The following is a 17,231-nucleotide window of genomic DNA, read 5'->3' as shown; positions in this document are numbered from 1 at the left end:
GCAGCGCCAGTGGAAGGACTCTAAAGCCTCAGGGTACATGCATGAGGATTTCCCAGCTGCAGATGTTGTGTAAGAAATTCCAAAGGGTGCCTTCAAATCCCATAGTTTCTTGTGGCTTCTGGTGAAAATGTGCTGAAAGAACAGTTCCATGAGGCAGCCAGACTACCGTATGGCGAGGGCAGTTGTCTGTCTTCTGTTGTCCCAGCACTGCTCAGTCCAGTGGTTTTGCAGCCTACAGGTGTCCTGCTGGGAGCAGGGCTCTGGGTGGCTTGCAGAGCTGGAGTCCCCATTATTTTTCAGAGACTCTGGTGTGGGATTTCTGCTCAAGACACGGTTTCTCCTTGATAGCTTCTACTGATGCTTTCAGTGCCTTCCCCAATGATGTCAACAACATTCTACACAGTGTGACAGTGCATTTCCTGAGACCAGTGATATCAGTTTGACAAATTCAGGCTGGGAAAGAAAAGTTGATACTAAAAACTAACATGTAAACAATTTACATTCCTGTTGGTTTGGGTTTTTTCATTAGTATGCTCACAGTTTGAGCACAGAAGTTATTTGGAAGCTAAAAGATAAAAAAAAAAAAAAATATAGCAATATAAAGCACTTGTTACGAGACTTTCAAACAATGCATTTCTAAAACTAGCATATACCCTGGGAACAGACCTAAGGACTCTGGTCTTTCATTTCAAAACAGCAAACTCACTAGCTACTGCCTAATTTTTCCTAATTGCTGAATCAATTTGACTCTGAGCGAGGTAATTAATCCTAGGGGACTTACAAAAGCTTTGCAAAAGTATAGCTGGAGGTTTACAAAGGTTGCTAATACAAATCAGTTGGTGAAATGTGACAAAAGCACCCTGTGATTTTCTGGAAAAACAAACAAAAGGTAGCAGCACACATGAGTTACAGCTATGTGTATTCCTGCTCAGTATTCCAACCAAACATTTGGTGTAGGGGCTTTACTAAACATAAGTGTAACTTTTCATGAAGACACTAAATTTGCTTACATAAAGAGTTAGTCTATTTTTCTAATATGTGAAAACATGCCTGTTGGACCTTCTTTGGATCAGAAATAAAGAAAATCAGTCTGCCTTCTGCAATTTACACCTTGTCAAATAATTATTCTTAGATGAAAGTGGTTTTTGGATGGAGTTCGGCAAAATTGCACACAGGAATAATCCCACCATACTCAGCAGTTCCAATGGTGACTTGGGCCCTGGGAAAGAGAGAACTTTGACTTCATTGATTGATTAGATCATCATGTTAACTTTCTTCTTGCTACCTTTTTCCGCTTCTTTACTGAGTGCATGACTCCTCAGCTTGCAAAAAGCATCTGAAGGAGCAGCAGAGTAGCCTGTCAGCACTATTGGAACAGCAGATATGGTTCTTTCATCCAAAAGGTCTTTGCCTCTCAGAGCTGCGCAGGTTTCTGTGGACACACATTAAGGCACATCTCACAGCCTAATTACACAAAGTTTAGCAGAGCTGCACAGTGCTTACTTAATGTCCAAGGTGACCCAGAGGCAATCAGAGGCTTTCTTCAAAGTCTCTTGTTAAAATCTTTTTAATTTTTTTTCCACTGTGTATTTCCTGTTTTCTTCAACTCTGTTTATCATTCCATGACGGTGTAAGAAAATGGTGTTTATTTTGCTCAGCTCGGCTTAGCATGGCAATCTTCCCTGAGAAGCACATCCCCTGCCCACATCTGTAGTTTATGAAATATGTAGAAATAACAATTACATTCCTAGGTGGCATTTATCACCCTGTACTGGAGAAGCCCATCTTACCTAAAGTAAAAATGACTGTATTTAAGGCTGTGCAGGAAGCAGGGCCAGCCCAGGGACTGTGCACTATTTTTAATGCCACATTCATGACATGAATGACCACAAAACCCCCACACCTTAGTCTTTAAACATTCAAAGTTTTTTTTTTTTTAATAATCAAATATTACTTTTTCTTCCTTTTCTTTTGGATGTGCTTTTAGGCTTTGCTTCTTTTTAAACTCAACCTTTCCTAGAGCAAATATCTGTTACCACAAACCCTTCTCTTGAGCAGAAGGTCTACTGAAACGCAAATGTTAAGTGCTCTTCTCCCCTAATCATGCCTGAACATACTCATAGCTCAGTGGATTCTAGCATGGCAGCTGTGGGCAGTGGCAGAGCACAGCAATATATGTCCTCAGCAGGACAGAAAATCGCTGAGACAGCCTCCTTTGCCCCACTCACTTACCCGTTTCAGTCTCTGCTAAGATTCTTCCCTGTCACAATACTCCCAGCTGGCTCTTAGAGACTGCTTAATTTTAGACGAAGTTTGTCAAATTAATTTCCAGAGGTTCCTGAAAAAGCACATCACTGTAAGTTTAGACTGTTTTATGCCAGATACATGTAATAACAAAGATCAGTGCTTGGAAACATTTTGCCAATTAGAGATAAAGTCAGTTTAGCCAGTAGAAATGTTCTGGTTTTTTGTATCAACCTCCAACAAACATTACTGCAATCACTTGGAATTTCTAGGAATGCCTTTTTGAATTAAAAAACTAGGGATTTTACCTGGAAATTGGAACTTTTTTTCTGCTTCTGCCTTTGTGACCGATGTACGGAAGAATACTTATTAGGCAAGGTTTACAGTTGCAGAAGGCAGACAGCTTTTCTTCATTTCTGAACATTGCTTTAAGAGAATAATATGAAATAATGTATAGCTCACATAGAACAACATCTTGGAAAGAAATTTTAGGATTATAATCTGGTCTATACTGCTATTTCTGGGCTACATTATATTGTAGTACAATAGATTGGCTAGGCCCTGTGGCATCGTGAGTTGGCAAAGGTGATCTTGTTTTTTGCAAAAATAAGCTTGTTTTTTGCAAAAGAGAGCAGTTGGCAAAGGCAGTGGCTGGCAACAGACAACTGCATCTGGTAAAAGTGATAGATTGGGTGGTGGCCTGACACGTCAGCTAAGTGATGCCTGAGGTGGAGGTCACACAGCCTGGTGTTGCTTTAGTTAAGAACAAAGTCATCCCCCATAAGCATGTACTGAGCTCCCCACCTCAGAGATGTGGTGAACTGCGAGAGTCCCCACTTCTGACGACACAAGTGACCTTGCCAAGAGCCAATCACTACATACTAATTGACTTAGCACCCACCTCAACAAGAGGCACCAAAAGGTTTTTAAAAAGTATAAAATAGGCACCTGAAAACCTTTTTACTCTGAGAGGAGGAGTTGCACAACTGTCTTACCTGACAGACAAGTCAATTGGTCAGGACCTCTCTTCCTTTCCCCAAAACGGGTGGCTCATTTGGTAAGAATTGTGTACCTGACTCTTGTCAGATGTTCTCCCAGGAAAATAACTACTAACTCAAGTTATTTGTTGTTACTTGCTTTGTGTATATGTATGTATATGTATATGCTAAGTGTTAACCAGTTATAAGTGTTTAAGCACTAACACAACATATGTATCATGGCAATCCTGAATTTGTTCTTCTCTGTCACTCTAATTAAATTACTTATCACCTCAGCATTGCAAAATTGTCTCTTTGACAGGCTTTGATGCAGCTGCCCCTTTTGGGCTGTAAGCTGCACTTATTAACCCTGTGACTACTAGTCTCAAAGGAGGCTTTCACAGGTAACCAAATTCTGACTTGTGGCAAAAACTTGTATAAACACACACACATAATCCTTTAGTAAGAAACCATTGACTGAGTCCGGGATTAGAAATTTTAATCCAGCTGCATGTAGGTGTCTTCTCTGACGGGTGCTTAGAAAGCAATGGAGTTGTTTCTTGAACTTTGTGACTCGACTGGAGGGTCTCCTTAGCCACATGTCATAATCTCACCTGTTTAACGTGACATGTTATACAAATAATTTATGATAAATGCTTTTCTGGCCTATTAGTGAAGAAATTTTGTGATGTAGATCTCATGTTCTATACGAGACTATTGAATGTTTTTCAGCTGCACCAGACAGAACTTTTAGTGGTCCTGCTTTAAATTCCTCATTTTAATATCTCTGATCCAGATCTGAAGTCTGTGTTTGGCCTCTACCTCAAGAACTGATTTACTTATACCCCATATTCAAAAGCCATTGTCTTTAGAAATATCTAAAAGGAGCTTTATACGTCCTATATCTCAGTCAGGCTTGTTGCTTCTTTAGATTTGCAGAGGTAGTCTTGTTTGCTTTGGATGTTACTCAAAGACACACTTAATGCATCTTCTCTTTCAGTGGGTGCTGTGAGCTGCAGAACTTTCTTCAAAATGAAGTAGCTTTTTAATTGAAGTGTTTCAGTAGGAGATATACCCTTCCGAAAACCCTCAGACTTCTTTGGAGTTCTAAGTAGGAGAAGATGGATGATGCATTTCTTAGAAGATTTAATCCTCATCCATTACAGCTACAGTCTCAAATTTAAGCTAAATTGTCAGCACTTTCCTTTGCCATTACTACTCTCTGTTGACAAAACCCTTTGATTTGTATAATCATCTCTTCAGTATCTTCTATTCTCTGCTTTTATTCAGTGAACACTACTTTCTTTTGCCCCAGACAGAATCTTGCCTCTTCATGTCTCCTCTTTTGAACATTGTAGTGGTTTCATCATTGCCATTTGTTATTGGCAGTTCGGCATTTCACTCTGTATTTCCATGGTAGGCAGAACAGTTGCAAAAATTTGCCTCTGCAGTTCTCATAGCCCCACTTTTACCGGAAAGACACCTGCCTTTTCCTTATTTCTACCATCTCAGCATAAACAGATGCAGACTGAAGCGTGTTTCTGTGAAGCACTTTTACATCAAGCAGCAGAATCATGGAGGTCTGGCTTGCTTATGCGAGTGCAGAGACACATCCCATCCACTCCAGGCCCCCAGCTTCTCCCTGTAGCAAGAGATGAAGTATTTAAAGCTCATGTCCCATTCTACTGCCTGAGACATTTTTTTTGGTGCTTCATTAAAGGCTAATAAATGGGTTTTTTGACAAATTGAGTTTTAAAGAACCTTCAGAGTTCAGTATCAATCTGAGACAGAATTTAATATTCTGTGAAAGCATTATTGCAGGTATTATATATACATATTGCTGTTTCTGCACATACCTGAAATTAATTTTAACCCAACAGAAAGAGTACCTAGCGGTAGTTTCATTTGAAGCGACTCAGTTTCACTGTTCTTCTGAGCAAACTTTTATTTAAATCAGCTTGAAATTTTAAGTCCAAAGGTTTCACGGAAGAAATATTTAACATAAGCCCAGCTGGCCTTTTCAAATGAAATTGTTTATTAACTGATTTGGTGTCATTAGACACCAGGAAGCACACCTGCAAAGACACTTTTAACTATATAAAAAGTTCACATTTTCCCAGTACTCTAATTTATGTAATTTTGCTGCAGGGAGTTCATTTTGAAGAGAAAAGGATGACAGATTGGGTATTTGAGCACCATTCAGAATGTTTCTAAAGGCTCATTTCCCTTTCAGGCTTACTAACCCTCTCTCAAATAATTGTCAGATTCTTTTCTATCCAGAACCTGAAACATAACCTTACCACTGGAGCTTTCTACGTTACTATTTTCTACCTTTTGCTGCTTTTAGAGCTAGTTGCATATTTGAGGTCTGTAGTTCCTTGTTGAACCTGACGCAGCCTTTAGCCAAAGATAAATATGGGGAAAGAAAGACAATGAAAAGTACTCCCCTCCTTACTACACAGGGACATTAAGCAATGTTCTTTCTGCCAGGGCAAATGAATTTTTGTGAGGTTTCTGCATTGGTTTCCTGGACAGAGGAAGATTTTTTTGCTTGTGTTTTTATTCTTCTTGGCCAATTGAGTTAAGAGGTCGCTGCTAGAGCCTATAGAAAACCAGACAATGTATACATTTATTTCAGCCCAGTTAGTGAGAAAGGCACAGACATAATCATGTGGAACATTGTGTGAAGGAGACCTTTGGGAAACAAGGAGCCTACTTTTATCCCCTGCAAAGGAAGAGGCATTTCAAAGTGCACTTTGACTTTCAAAGGACCGGTGCTCTCCAGAGTACTTCAACTGCCTGTTGCCGTTAGGGTATGCATTTTTTTTACAGGAAGACTTGGCATCCTTCAGCCCTGTCTAGTGTAGAGCTGACTAAAGAGATTAAGTCAGGGACTCTAACATTGGTCAGATGGAGATGTACCGGTCTGCTCCTATGAATGGAAGATCCTCCTCAGCAGCATTTGTACCAGCCGTAGGAAATTCTGTAGATATGGCTGACAGGTCAGCAGGAGACATACAAGAAAATGCTGAGAACCCTCAGCTATACCCATAACAGATCCTAAAGCCAGTGTCATTTCTCATACATTGGGGCTATTCAGAACAAATCCACCTCAAGATAATTTTGGTGATTTTAAAGGTTGTTGCAGAAGTGCTTTGGAGTTCCTTCCCTGCTTACATTGCTCTTCATTGCTCCAGCACTGTTGCTTTCCTTGAAACATTACTAATGCTAAGACGAATATCAGACTGTGGCTGAGCTCTGGTACACAGGTCCTCTTGCCTGAGGCAGCCCTTCTGCTGTTTTTCTAACCAAAGTCTCCTGATGGTTCTGGGATGGCCCAAGGCTTGGACCTTAACGCTGACAGGCAAGAGTCTTAAACAAATTCTGCAGTTACAATGGCAGGAAACACAAACTGACAGTCTGTTTTTCTGCTTCATAAAGGTGAAGTATTGAAAAAAGATCTAATCCGGAAAAGATTAAAAATCATTCAAAGTAATTGGATTGCCTGGGATTGCTGAGATGATAAACCTCTCCAGAAGTCACAGAGGCAGACAGACAGATTGCTGCTGAGCTCAGTGGGGGTTGAAGGGGATGGAAATGGGCTGTTCCAAGTTCTCTGTAGATGCTCTGGCACTATGCTGAGTCTACTGTAGTTAACTTCATATTATGAAAAGATATATTTGAAACCACATTGAAGCCATCACCATCTGTCAATGTCTGCTTCGTTCCTTCGCCAAAGGAAGTGACAAGACCTGTCTTTAAAAAATTGATGTGATTTAAAGTTTAAAGAAAAATTGCTTCAGCTCTTGTCCAGCAAATATCACAAATGGATTTCAAGAATGACTCAGTTGTTCTTCATGAGATAATATGATCTAATGCATAAAAGGAAAAAAACCTCCAAATTCTTGGATTTCCTGTACGTTTCTGCAAGCTGTCAATACTGGGTCAAAAATTTCTGTGTATCTCCTGAAAGGTCAAATTTTATTTTTAATTTGATGATACCTCTTAATTTCTGACAGATCATTTCCATTAACTGGATGCAACAGGGTTAATACAGCCTACAGGACTGTATACAACTGGATGAAAAATTCCACCTCTCCACCCTCCAGCATTATTCAAGTATGAATTTCCCACACTATCAAATTCAGTATTCAGGTATGCATAACTTTTAAAGGTTGGGGTTTTTTTCCTCATTCATTTGATGGGTAGAGATGATGAATGATGGGAAAAACGTTGTATTTCTCATTCCTGTTTTTGTTAGGGTAAATCACTAGGCTAAGATTTGTCAGAGTAGATGGTGATGTTGATCACTTTAAGCTTCAAGGCAGGTGGAGACATTCTTTGTAGGGTCCCCTGCACTACTCCAGGCATACATCTGCTCTCTCTGGAGGGCGAAACCAGCAACCCCCTCAACTTTAAACTGAGTTTCTATAAAGACACAGTGACAAATCCCAATCCATGCAAATGTTGATCCCATGAAAAATATTATCAGGGCTCTGTAGGCACTAAAAGCCCTTAATGATCCTAATTACCCCTACCTGGAGCCTCCGCCTCTGGCCCTGTATCCTGGTTGGACCTTAGATTTATGGTGCAGCCTTGCTTCAGGATCTATTTCTTCCTGCTCTGGATGGACCTTGAGTTTTCGTCTTGAAAATCACCCTTGCAAAAACATTTGCTTTGAGAAGTGTGGTTTGGAAACATGGATTTTATTTTGATTCTGTGTACAGGCTCAAGAAGGATTCAGGTACTTCTTGGTTTCAAAACAGGTTTTTTTGTCCTCTATGGACTGATGCATGCAATGTACCAGCAAATGTGAAGTCATATATAAATGCTGGGTCTAGAAACAGTGAAATAGGTAGGTAACAAAACACTTACTGAAGAATTGTGGTGCTTGGAGAATAAGAGTTATTTTTGAGAGAGTTATAAAAAATATTACTAAATCTTAAAGGAAACTCAGTAGAGCATATTTACTTGATGTTATTGTAGTCCGGCACATAACGTTGCTGCAAGGCAAAAATTCCTCCCAAATCAATTCCAAAGTCTGCACAACAGAGAGAGAAAGCTTACAAAAATTATGCTACTATATGTCTTGATATATGAATCACATAGCTGGCTAAGGGCAGAGAGTACTGGCTCAGATGCCCATGCTGTTATAAATTCTAATATAGCATTAGAATTTAATGGTCACAGAAACTTATATAGGTTTCATCAAAACTATATTTCCAATAATCTTTGGGATTATTTTTCCAATAAAGCTTGGGACTGGAGTTTAAGAATTTTTGGGTTTTTTGACTTGACTATTGACTTAGTGGGTAGCTGTGGTTAACTTGCACTTGTCTTGCTTTCTCACTGTAAATTAAAAGGTAATACCAATGTCTGCTGTGAAATGTCTTGATACCTTAAGATGATGAGCACCACATAAAACAATTGTATAAACATTTAGATCATGAGGAATTCCTGATAGCTTTGCAGTTAACGGGTCCAAACACTTGAAAAATCTTCAGCTGGTTTGCGCTCACCCTTGTTTCACGGGCCTGTTGAAAGTAATTCTCCAGCTGTCTTAGGATGTACAGGTGTTTACAACTGTGGAAGCTGCTGCAGTAAATTTGTATTTAAAGGAATATACGCCAGTAGTATCCCTTGCAATACAAGTATCCCATCATAGGCAGGAGTAGTCACTTGCTACAGGTTTCAGGAGTGATGTTCATATTTCTTGATGAGAAATATTTAAGGTCACTTCCAAGCCAAACTGTTCTATGATTGTATGATTTCTAAGCGTCCATTGTGGACATGTGGAGCTGTTGTTCTTGCATTGCTTGGTGGAAAATTTACTAAGTAATTTTTTTAATTAAAAGTTACTGTGAAAACTGCGAAATGAAGGTCCTGAATCTCTTAAGCCATACATTGATAAAACTTTATATTTGAGGTGGTATTTCTGCATACAAGATATATCTGTGTATGTACATGTCTATATTCATAAACACCTACTGTGGTGGTGAAGTTATTAATATTAAAGATTGAGAGGTCTGGTTGGGAAGTTATCTTTACTAAAAAAAGGATTCCTTTTGGCTAAAATCTAACCATCTTTGATTGTTCCAATATCCTGCTTCCATGCTAAAACAGTACCAGTTGTCCCACTCTAATGAGTTCCATCAGAAGCCATCTCTCCATATTGACATGTTATTTCGTTTTCTAAGAATGGGGGAAGCAGAAAGGGAGATGCTGTCTGAATGTTCTCTCACTATGATCATCGTTAAGAAAGCTTCTGCCTGATCTGTCCTAAGTTATACTTGCGTTACTATGTAGTTCGAGTCCCCATATTGTTTGATAATACATAGTCATATATACTTTGTGTGTATATATTTATATACATACATAATTCCTGTAAATAAGAGGAGACAAGGTCTAGCACAATTTGGTTATATTTCCAGTACGTTACTGCTTTACTCCTATTAAGTCTGTTGTATGAAATACATCTACATTTCTCTTTGAGGGAGGAACACTTGTTCTTCACTGTTTGCAAGTTCAGGACTTAGAGCATAACCAAACCTATTTGACATTTGGAAGGTAGTAGCAGCAACAATGATGGGCAACCTTACATAACTGTATTATGGTGAGTGATTTGTCTGTGCCTGGTGGAGGACGATAAGGAATGTCTTATCGACTCTTGATTTTACTTGGTCGCAGTATTAGGCTAGGAGTTGGACTTGATATTAAAGGTATTTTCCAACCTAAAATATTCTATGATGATAAGTGATTGACCTATGTTATCCACAGAAAAGAACAGTTGGCCTTAAAAGCAGCAACTTGTGTGCAATGATTATGTCCAATGAGGTCAGCTTTGGCAATGCATCGAATAACATGCTGGGCTTGCTGGAATATCAGAAAGGGAGATACTGATTGTTGGATGATATGCTGAATCAGACCAATCTTGACCAACACACGAATCCGTCTGTAAACTGTTAGCTGAGCAAATGCTGGGTTGTATGTGTTGTACTAGGAGCTATCATTTAAATTGATTTAACACTTATTTTTAAATAGTTTGGCACCACAGCAGCCAGAAATGTCTCATCACTTATTTTCCTGAAATTATTTTGCCTGGGATAATAACATAAATTATTTTGTCCTTGAGATTGAGTAAGTTCGTACAATATGCAGAAACAACTGCTTTTTCTTTTGAAAGACTGTGGAAGGAAATTTGCAGAATCTATTTTCTTTAGGCTATTTGTGTTTTGCTATTGAAATAGCTCTCCAAAGAGATTTCTTTATGGACGTGATAACTGGTGTCTGGAATTGGTGTAAATGCATTATGAACCAATGACAAGATACTTGGAAAGGCTGTGGATGTAGCGTTCTTGGACTTCAGTAAAGCCTTTAACACAGTTTCTCACAGCATTCTGCTTCAGAAACTGTCAGCCTCTGGCCTGGACAGGCGCACACTCTCCTGGGTTGAAAACTGGTTGGATGGCCGGGCCCAGAGAGTGGTGGTCAATGGAGTTAACTCCAGCTGGAGGCCAGTTACAGGTGGGGTTCCTCAGGGCTCAGTACTGGGCCCAGCTCTGTTCAATGTCTTTATCAATGACCTGGATGAAGGCATTGAGTGCACATTTAGCAAGTTTACAGATGACACTGAGCTGGGTGGAAGCATGGATCTGATGGAGGGTAGGGAGGCTCTGCAAAGGGATCTGAACAGGCTGGACTGCTGGGCTGAGACCAATGGCATAAAGTTTAACAAGGCCAAATGCCGGGTCCTGCACTTGGTGCATAACAACCCTATGCAGTGCTACAGGCATGGTTTAGGGAGTGTTAGGAATGGTTGGACTCAATGACCCAGTGGATCCCTTCCAACCTAGTGATTCTGTGATTCTATGAAATGTAAATTGTTCAGCCTCTGGTAGTATGGTGAGTTGCTGAAACGCTCTGATGTAAATACTGAGACTGGGATAACTTGTTTCTTGAAAAAAGCTTTTGAAAAAGACAATAAATATATGGATTAAAAGGCAGGGATGAAGATACAAAAAAGGGTACTACTGATCCAGCAGAATATTGTTCAACTGTTTTGTCCATACACAATAGAAGACAATGTTTCCCCTGCCCACACCCCTCCCCTTCCTTCCCCCTCAATTACACTTTGAGTTGTTTTGGTTTTTGGTTTTTTTTTTTTTTTAATATTATCAGAATGAAATTACTTGATTATTTGCAAAAAAAAAAGCTGTAGGAATTTGGCTGATGGAACAGGAGTACAAAAATCAGCTTCGGGAGAAAACTGAGCAAATAATGAGCTAGTGCGATTGGGGACAGATTCTGTTCTGAATTTTACACTTAATATTACACTGCTCACTATCGGAAACTACCTTTCCAGAATGTCTTGCTGTGATTTCACATTTCAGATCTGAGTTCACTGCTGGTCTCGTTTTTCCATTGAGGAAGGCATATTCACAAGGAATTGTGTTTTGAGGGGAGGAAAAAGAGCAAGCTGTGGATCTTAATTTTATAAGTTATGCTCCTTCAGCTCCATTTTTACTTTGAAAATAACTTAAGTTAAAAACGTTTTCAGACTGTCATACAAAAAAAAAAAGGCAGAATGACAATTACCATGAGTTTGTGAAATTAGGACTGTAAAGCAAACAAAATTATAGGTGTTTGTTGTAAAAGACAAGATTTCTTAGAGCCATGTAACCCAAAACACAATGGAAGGAAATCAGCCATCTGCTTTTGTGGGATTCAGGTGGTCTTCCACATCACTGAAGTGTTTTACTAGGTATTATATTTTCACAGTAGTCACTAGATGTAGCTAAAACCCAATAGTTAATTAAGCCAAAATCAATGTTGCATGAGAGCGCTTCAGCTCTTGTTTGTAAAGTGTCTCATGTTTGGTGCAGGGGCTTGCAAATGTATGATTCTGCATGTCAGTGTCCAAGTGATCTTGTAATAGGTGCCTCTGCACTTGAGATGTTTTTTGCACCTCTCTGAAGGTGGTACCACATACAAGTTTTGGTAGTTGTTTCTCTGGGGCAAACTGGTAGCTGATTTGCCACTCATCAGTAATCTTGTGCATGCTTCAGTGGTAGCAACATCCGTATTTGTGGAGATAGTTTGGTTGCTATCTTCATCCAGTAGGGGGAAGGTTTTAGAAAGCTCTTGCAAAGAAAGGTGTGTGTTATGGTGACTTCAGAACTCCGCTCAACAAATATGAAAGTGAAGGAGTAGTATAAACTATTGGAAAGGAGGATTTCGTGAAAAATAGATTTGTCATCAAATACGATGGTCAAATAGAAGATACTTGAATGAATTATTGTCAAGAAGCAGTTTTTAATCAGTGATGTTGGGTGTTGCAGAGTGGTTATTCCTGGAGGTTAAAGGTCTCTCCAAGCAGAACTGGTCAGTATAGTCAATGATAAATATTGCACAGTGTGAAAACAGCATGTTTTCTCTTTCTTGCCAGAACAAGTAAAATAGTGCGCACACAAACCCTTGGCCACACTTGGCCTATCACTTTTGCTCATCTTCAAAAATAGTGGTTTTATATGTCTCTTTATGTGTCACAGGTATCTCTTCAAATCTGAAACTTCCTCATTATGCACATTTACATCAAGAAAAGATCTAGGTGCTCTAAAATGATTCCTCACAATTGCTCATTTCCCTTTGCCTATTGATTTAAGATCTGCAAGTCTGAAAAAGAAGTTGCCAGAACAGGACACATTAAGAAGCCTGGAAGAATGACCCAGTCCTGATCTCAGAAGGAATAAGACTGATTTAGCCTCTGCATTTGTTTATGATCATAGAATCATAGAATGGTTTGAGTTGGAAGGGACCTTAAAGCTCGTCCAGTTCCACCCCCCCCGCCATGGGCAGGGACACCTCCCACCAGACCAGGCTGCCCAAGGACCCATCCAACCTGGCCTTGAACACCTCCAGGGATGGGGCATCCACAACTTCCCTGGGCAACCTGTGCCAGTGCCTTACCACCCTCATTGCGAAGAATTTCCTTCTTATGTCTAGCCCAAATCTTCCCCTCTCCAATTTACAGCCATTCCCCCTTGTCCTATTGCTATGTGCCTTTATAAAAGTCCCTCCACAGCTTTCTTGTAGGCCCCCTTCAGATACTGGAAGATTGCTATAAGGTCTTCACTATGCCTTGTCTTCTCCAGGCTGAACAACCCCAATTCTATCAGCCTGTCCTCATAGCACAAGTACTCCAGCCCTCTGATCATCTTCATAGCCCTCCTCTGAACCCATACCAATAGTTTCATATCTTTCTTATGTTGAGGGTTCCAGAACTGGACAAATACTCCAGGTGTGGTCTCACAAGAGCACAGTAGAGGGGCAGAATCAATTCCCTCGACCTGCTGGCCATGCTTCTTTTGTTGCAGTCCCGAATATGATTGGCCTTCTCATGTCAAGCTTCTCATTGATCAGCACCGAGGTGTTTCTCTGCAGGGCTGCTCTCAATCACATCATTCCCCATCCCGTATTGAAACCATGGATTGCCCTCAGATGTAGGACCTTGCACTTGGCCTTGTTGAACCTCAGGAGGTTCATACAGGCCCACTTCTCCAGCTGAATAAAAGGTGCTCTGTACCTTGAAAGACTGTAGCAGGTCATAAAGATACCATTTAAAAAAGATTATTTAAAGCAGAAAGGAGAATATCTAGAAAGCAAACTTAAAAAAAAAATTCAATGGACAAAGGAAACATAAATCAACGAGATAGAGAGAAAATAGTTAAAGCATCACTAATATCAAAGGGTGACTTGTCAGCAGATGGACTGCATAAGAGAAAAATGTGGAAAACTGATACTTCTTTGTAGCATGGGAACGGAAACAGGCTGCAAGTCAGGCTGAAGGCCTGGAACTCCACTGAGGCAGAAGACATCAGCAGAAGTTTCTTCAGTTAAAACTTCTGGTGTACTACAAAGTTGACCTTGAAAGTTGCATCAGAAAAGACATTTTGTTCTGAAGGTGCAGATAGCTCTGTTATAGGGACGGTGTCTGATGGAATCAAATGTGATATCAGTGATGCTTGTAGCTGATGGCCCAATGCCAAGCTTCTGATTGTATCTTTTAGTCATGTGGGATTTTTTCCCCCAAGCTCCAAAATGTAAGACACACAATTTGGGTACATAATGGCATTTATCTTTTCTCCTTGAGTTATTCCAAGGCTGAGAAACATGTAGAGACCAAGAGCATTAGAATATATGGACCTGCCATTGCACTTGCATTGTTCTCTCCAGTGAGTTTGTAGGGGAGTGTTGAAATAGTCAGATCTCCAGTGTCCTGGCATCAGTAGTGCATTTATTTCTTTTCCCGATGATGGTGAACACTACCCTGGCAGAATGGTAGCATTCTGTCCTCAAATGCCACTGCTTTTCCTTAAGCATAATTAAATGGAGTGCGTACATAGGGAGAATCAGACTCTGGAGCCATATTTGTGGGTCTGAATTAATTTGCAAGGTAAGTCAAGAAATTTACAGAATCATTCCAGTGTTCTGAGGAAAGATTATGAAAATCCATAATGCAGTAATGTTACAGCAAATTGCAGTCCTTCCCAAGGGTAAAGGGATTTTTACAATGCATATGTATGCACCCTGTAAAAATTAAGATGGTGTTGATGGATAATGGCATTTAAAACTCACTAGTATTTTAGTGTTTTCAATTACTTTACTTATCTCCAACTTATATTATCTTCAGTACTGCAAATGCTGAGATTAACACACTGTGATCTTGAATATGCAGTAATGATTAGGAATGTTGTAGGTACGCTTAGTTGATTGAAAGAACTGGTGTAGAGCTATGGAAACAAGAACCTTACCTCCCTTTGCCTGTTTCAGAAAGGAAGGCTAAAATTTTCTTGGCTTCTAAAAGTTTAGGGTGCACATAAAATGGAGATAAACAGCAAATATTATTTGAGCTCTCTTCATATAATTTTTTTTTTATGAAGTGTTTTCCATGCTACTTAGACTTCTGGTTGGCCTGTGATTGACCATGTCATGATCAGCACTGTGTTGTTCTTACTGGCATCTGACTATGCAGCTATGTCCTTTCTTCCTGGGTAAAAAACTTGTTATTATTGTCCCTGCCTTAGATTCTTCAGTGTTGTACAGTTATACTACAGTTTATTTCAGGCTACACTTGGATCCATTTAAAGTTAAATTTTGGCAGAGGACATGGCCATACTTAATGCGCTGTCAGCAAGCTTTCTTCTCATGTTAACTCTCTCAATGCTGAGTAGTTCCAGCTGTCTGCTTCTTGTTCTAGGTGGCATGAAAAATATTTGTCTTTACCCATATTTGTATTTAGACGCTACTCCCTTCCTGGCCTGGGACCCCATTTTGAGTAGATGCTCACTTCATTTACAAGAGAAATGTTATTGGAAGAGAAGCTCTATAAGTTTGTTTTCAGTTTGGCATTTAATCCAATAGTGCAACAGTCCACTCAGCCCAATTAGTCAGTCACTCAGCAGGGTTGTGGGTGGAAAGACCACCAATTTTTTGAAAATCAGTCTTTACAAGAGCAAAGTAGACATTAGCACATTTCCTGTACAGATCTAACAGTCTTGATGCCAGCTGCATTGTTACATTAAATAGAGAATATTTTTTGTTGCACTTCTCTCAGAGAAGTATGAATAGGTTAATACTGAGCCATAGCACACAACTGGCAGCATGGTGAAGGTGTGAAACTTCGCATTGCGAAGTTGTGCATGTAGAAAAAGTGTCTGAGTGAGTCTTTCAAAGCCAATGTCAATCTTTTCTAATTTGAAAACAGCAGGACATCTTAGCAGGGAGATGTTCTTTATGGGATTCAGAAAAGCAACCACAAAAAGGAAACCATTTATGTGGGTTCCATGTTTCTGTGTAGTTTTGGTTCTTTCAGAAGGGCTGAGATGTGTTAGAGTCTGGCTAAAACTGTAGTTCCAAATTAGAATCATAGAATCACCAAGTTGGAAAGGACCCACTGGATCATCGAGTCCAACCATAAATTGCATCCATTTAGTGTCTTCTGCAATAGCAGAGAGAAGTAGAGACAGAGCCCCCATGGAAGCCAAAGCCTCTGCAGCTCCCTGCTGTGCTGAGGTTGTGCGAGCTCGTGTGTGCTCTGTCCTGGGTGAAACACTTGCCCTCTCCGAGCTCTCCTGGGGCTCCTCGCATTCACCAGAAACCCCAGTGGAAACTCCTGGTCCTTTGACTGAGTGAGATGAGGCCTCATGTGGGGTGTTTAGACCTACTGCTGTTTTTCTATGTGAATATAAGAAGCTTAACCTTCACCCCATGTAAAGTGCAGAGTGCCTATGCATGTCTTCATAAAAAGCCTAAGTCACCTTCCTTAGCAAAAATGTTTGACTTTACTGACAGGTAATCATACCTTTTTTAATAAACTCAGGCTGATGCTGATTTAGTCTGTGAAAATGCCACTTTGGAAAGTGTATGTCAGTGGATGAATTCAATGAACTTCTAATTCACTGAAATGTCTTGTCGCTTATTTTAAACTGGAGTTACTGGATTGTTTGTGAATGGCACTCTTCAGTTTCTGAGTGCCTGGTGCATTCCTTGTTTGTGCATTCTGCATCCATGTGAGTGAGCATTCCTAGGGAGCATTCATGTAACCAGTACAGCCATTTAATGCAGGAAGGATCCTGGAAGATTTTGTTAAATGTAAGGTACTTTACTCAGCGTCCAGCTTTGGCTTTCTGTTCAGTAACGCACTGTATATCCTGAATGTGCCACTGCTGTGAGTTTTGTCTCGGGCACCAAAAATACCTCTGGTAACATTAAAGAACAACAATAAATCTAAAATTTACATCACTTACTTCTGATACAGAAAGAAAGAATAATGTCAGTGCCTCATCTCTCTGTTAATTGGATCTGTGTATTTGCTCTCTCTCCAATTAACTTTTTTCAAAAGTTAATGAAACATTTTGCTTTTTCCTTTTAAAGATAAATATGTTCTGTGTCTTAGAGCTGCCCTTGTATATTAGTGGATAGTTAATCAAAGCTCAGGCTTAACATTTCAAA

This window comes from Cuculus canorus, chromosome 3 (genome assembly GCF_017976375.1).
Source record: "Cuculus canorus isolate bCucCan1 chromosome 3, bCucCan1.pri, whole genome shotgun sequence".
NCBI classification, from domain to species: domain Eukaryota; kingdom Metazoa; phylum Chordata; class Aves; order Cuculiformes; family Cuculidae; genus Cuculus; species Cuculus canorus.
The sequence above is the reverse complement of the archived record's forward strand: the minus strand, read 5'-3'. Positions refer to the sequence as shown.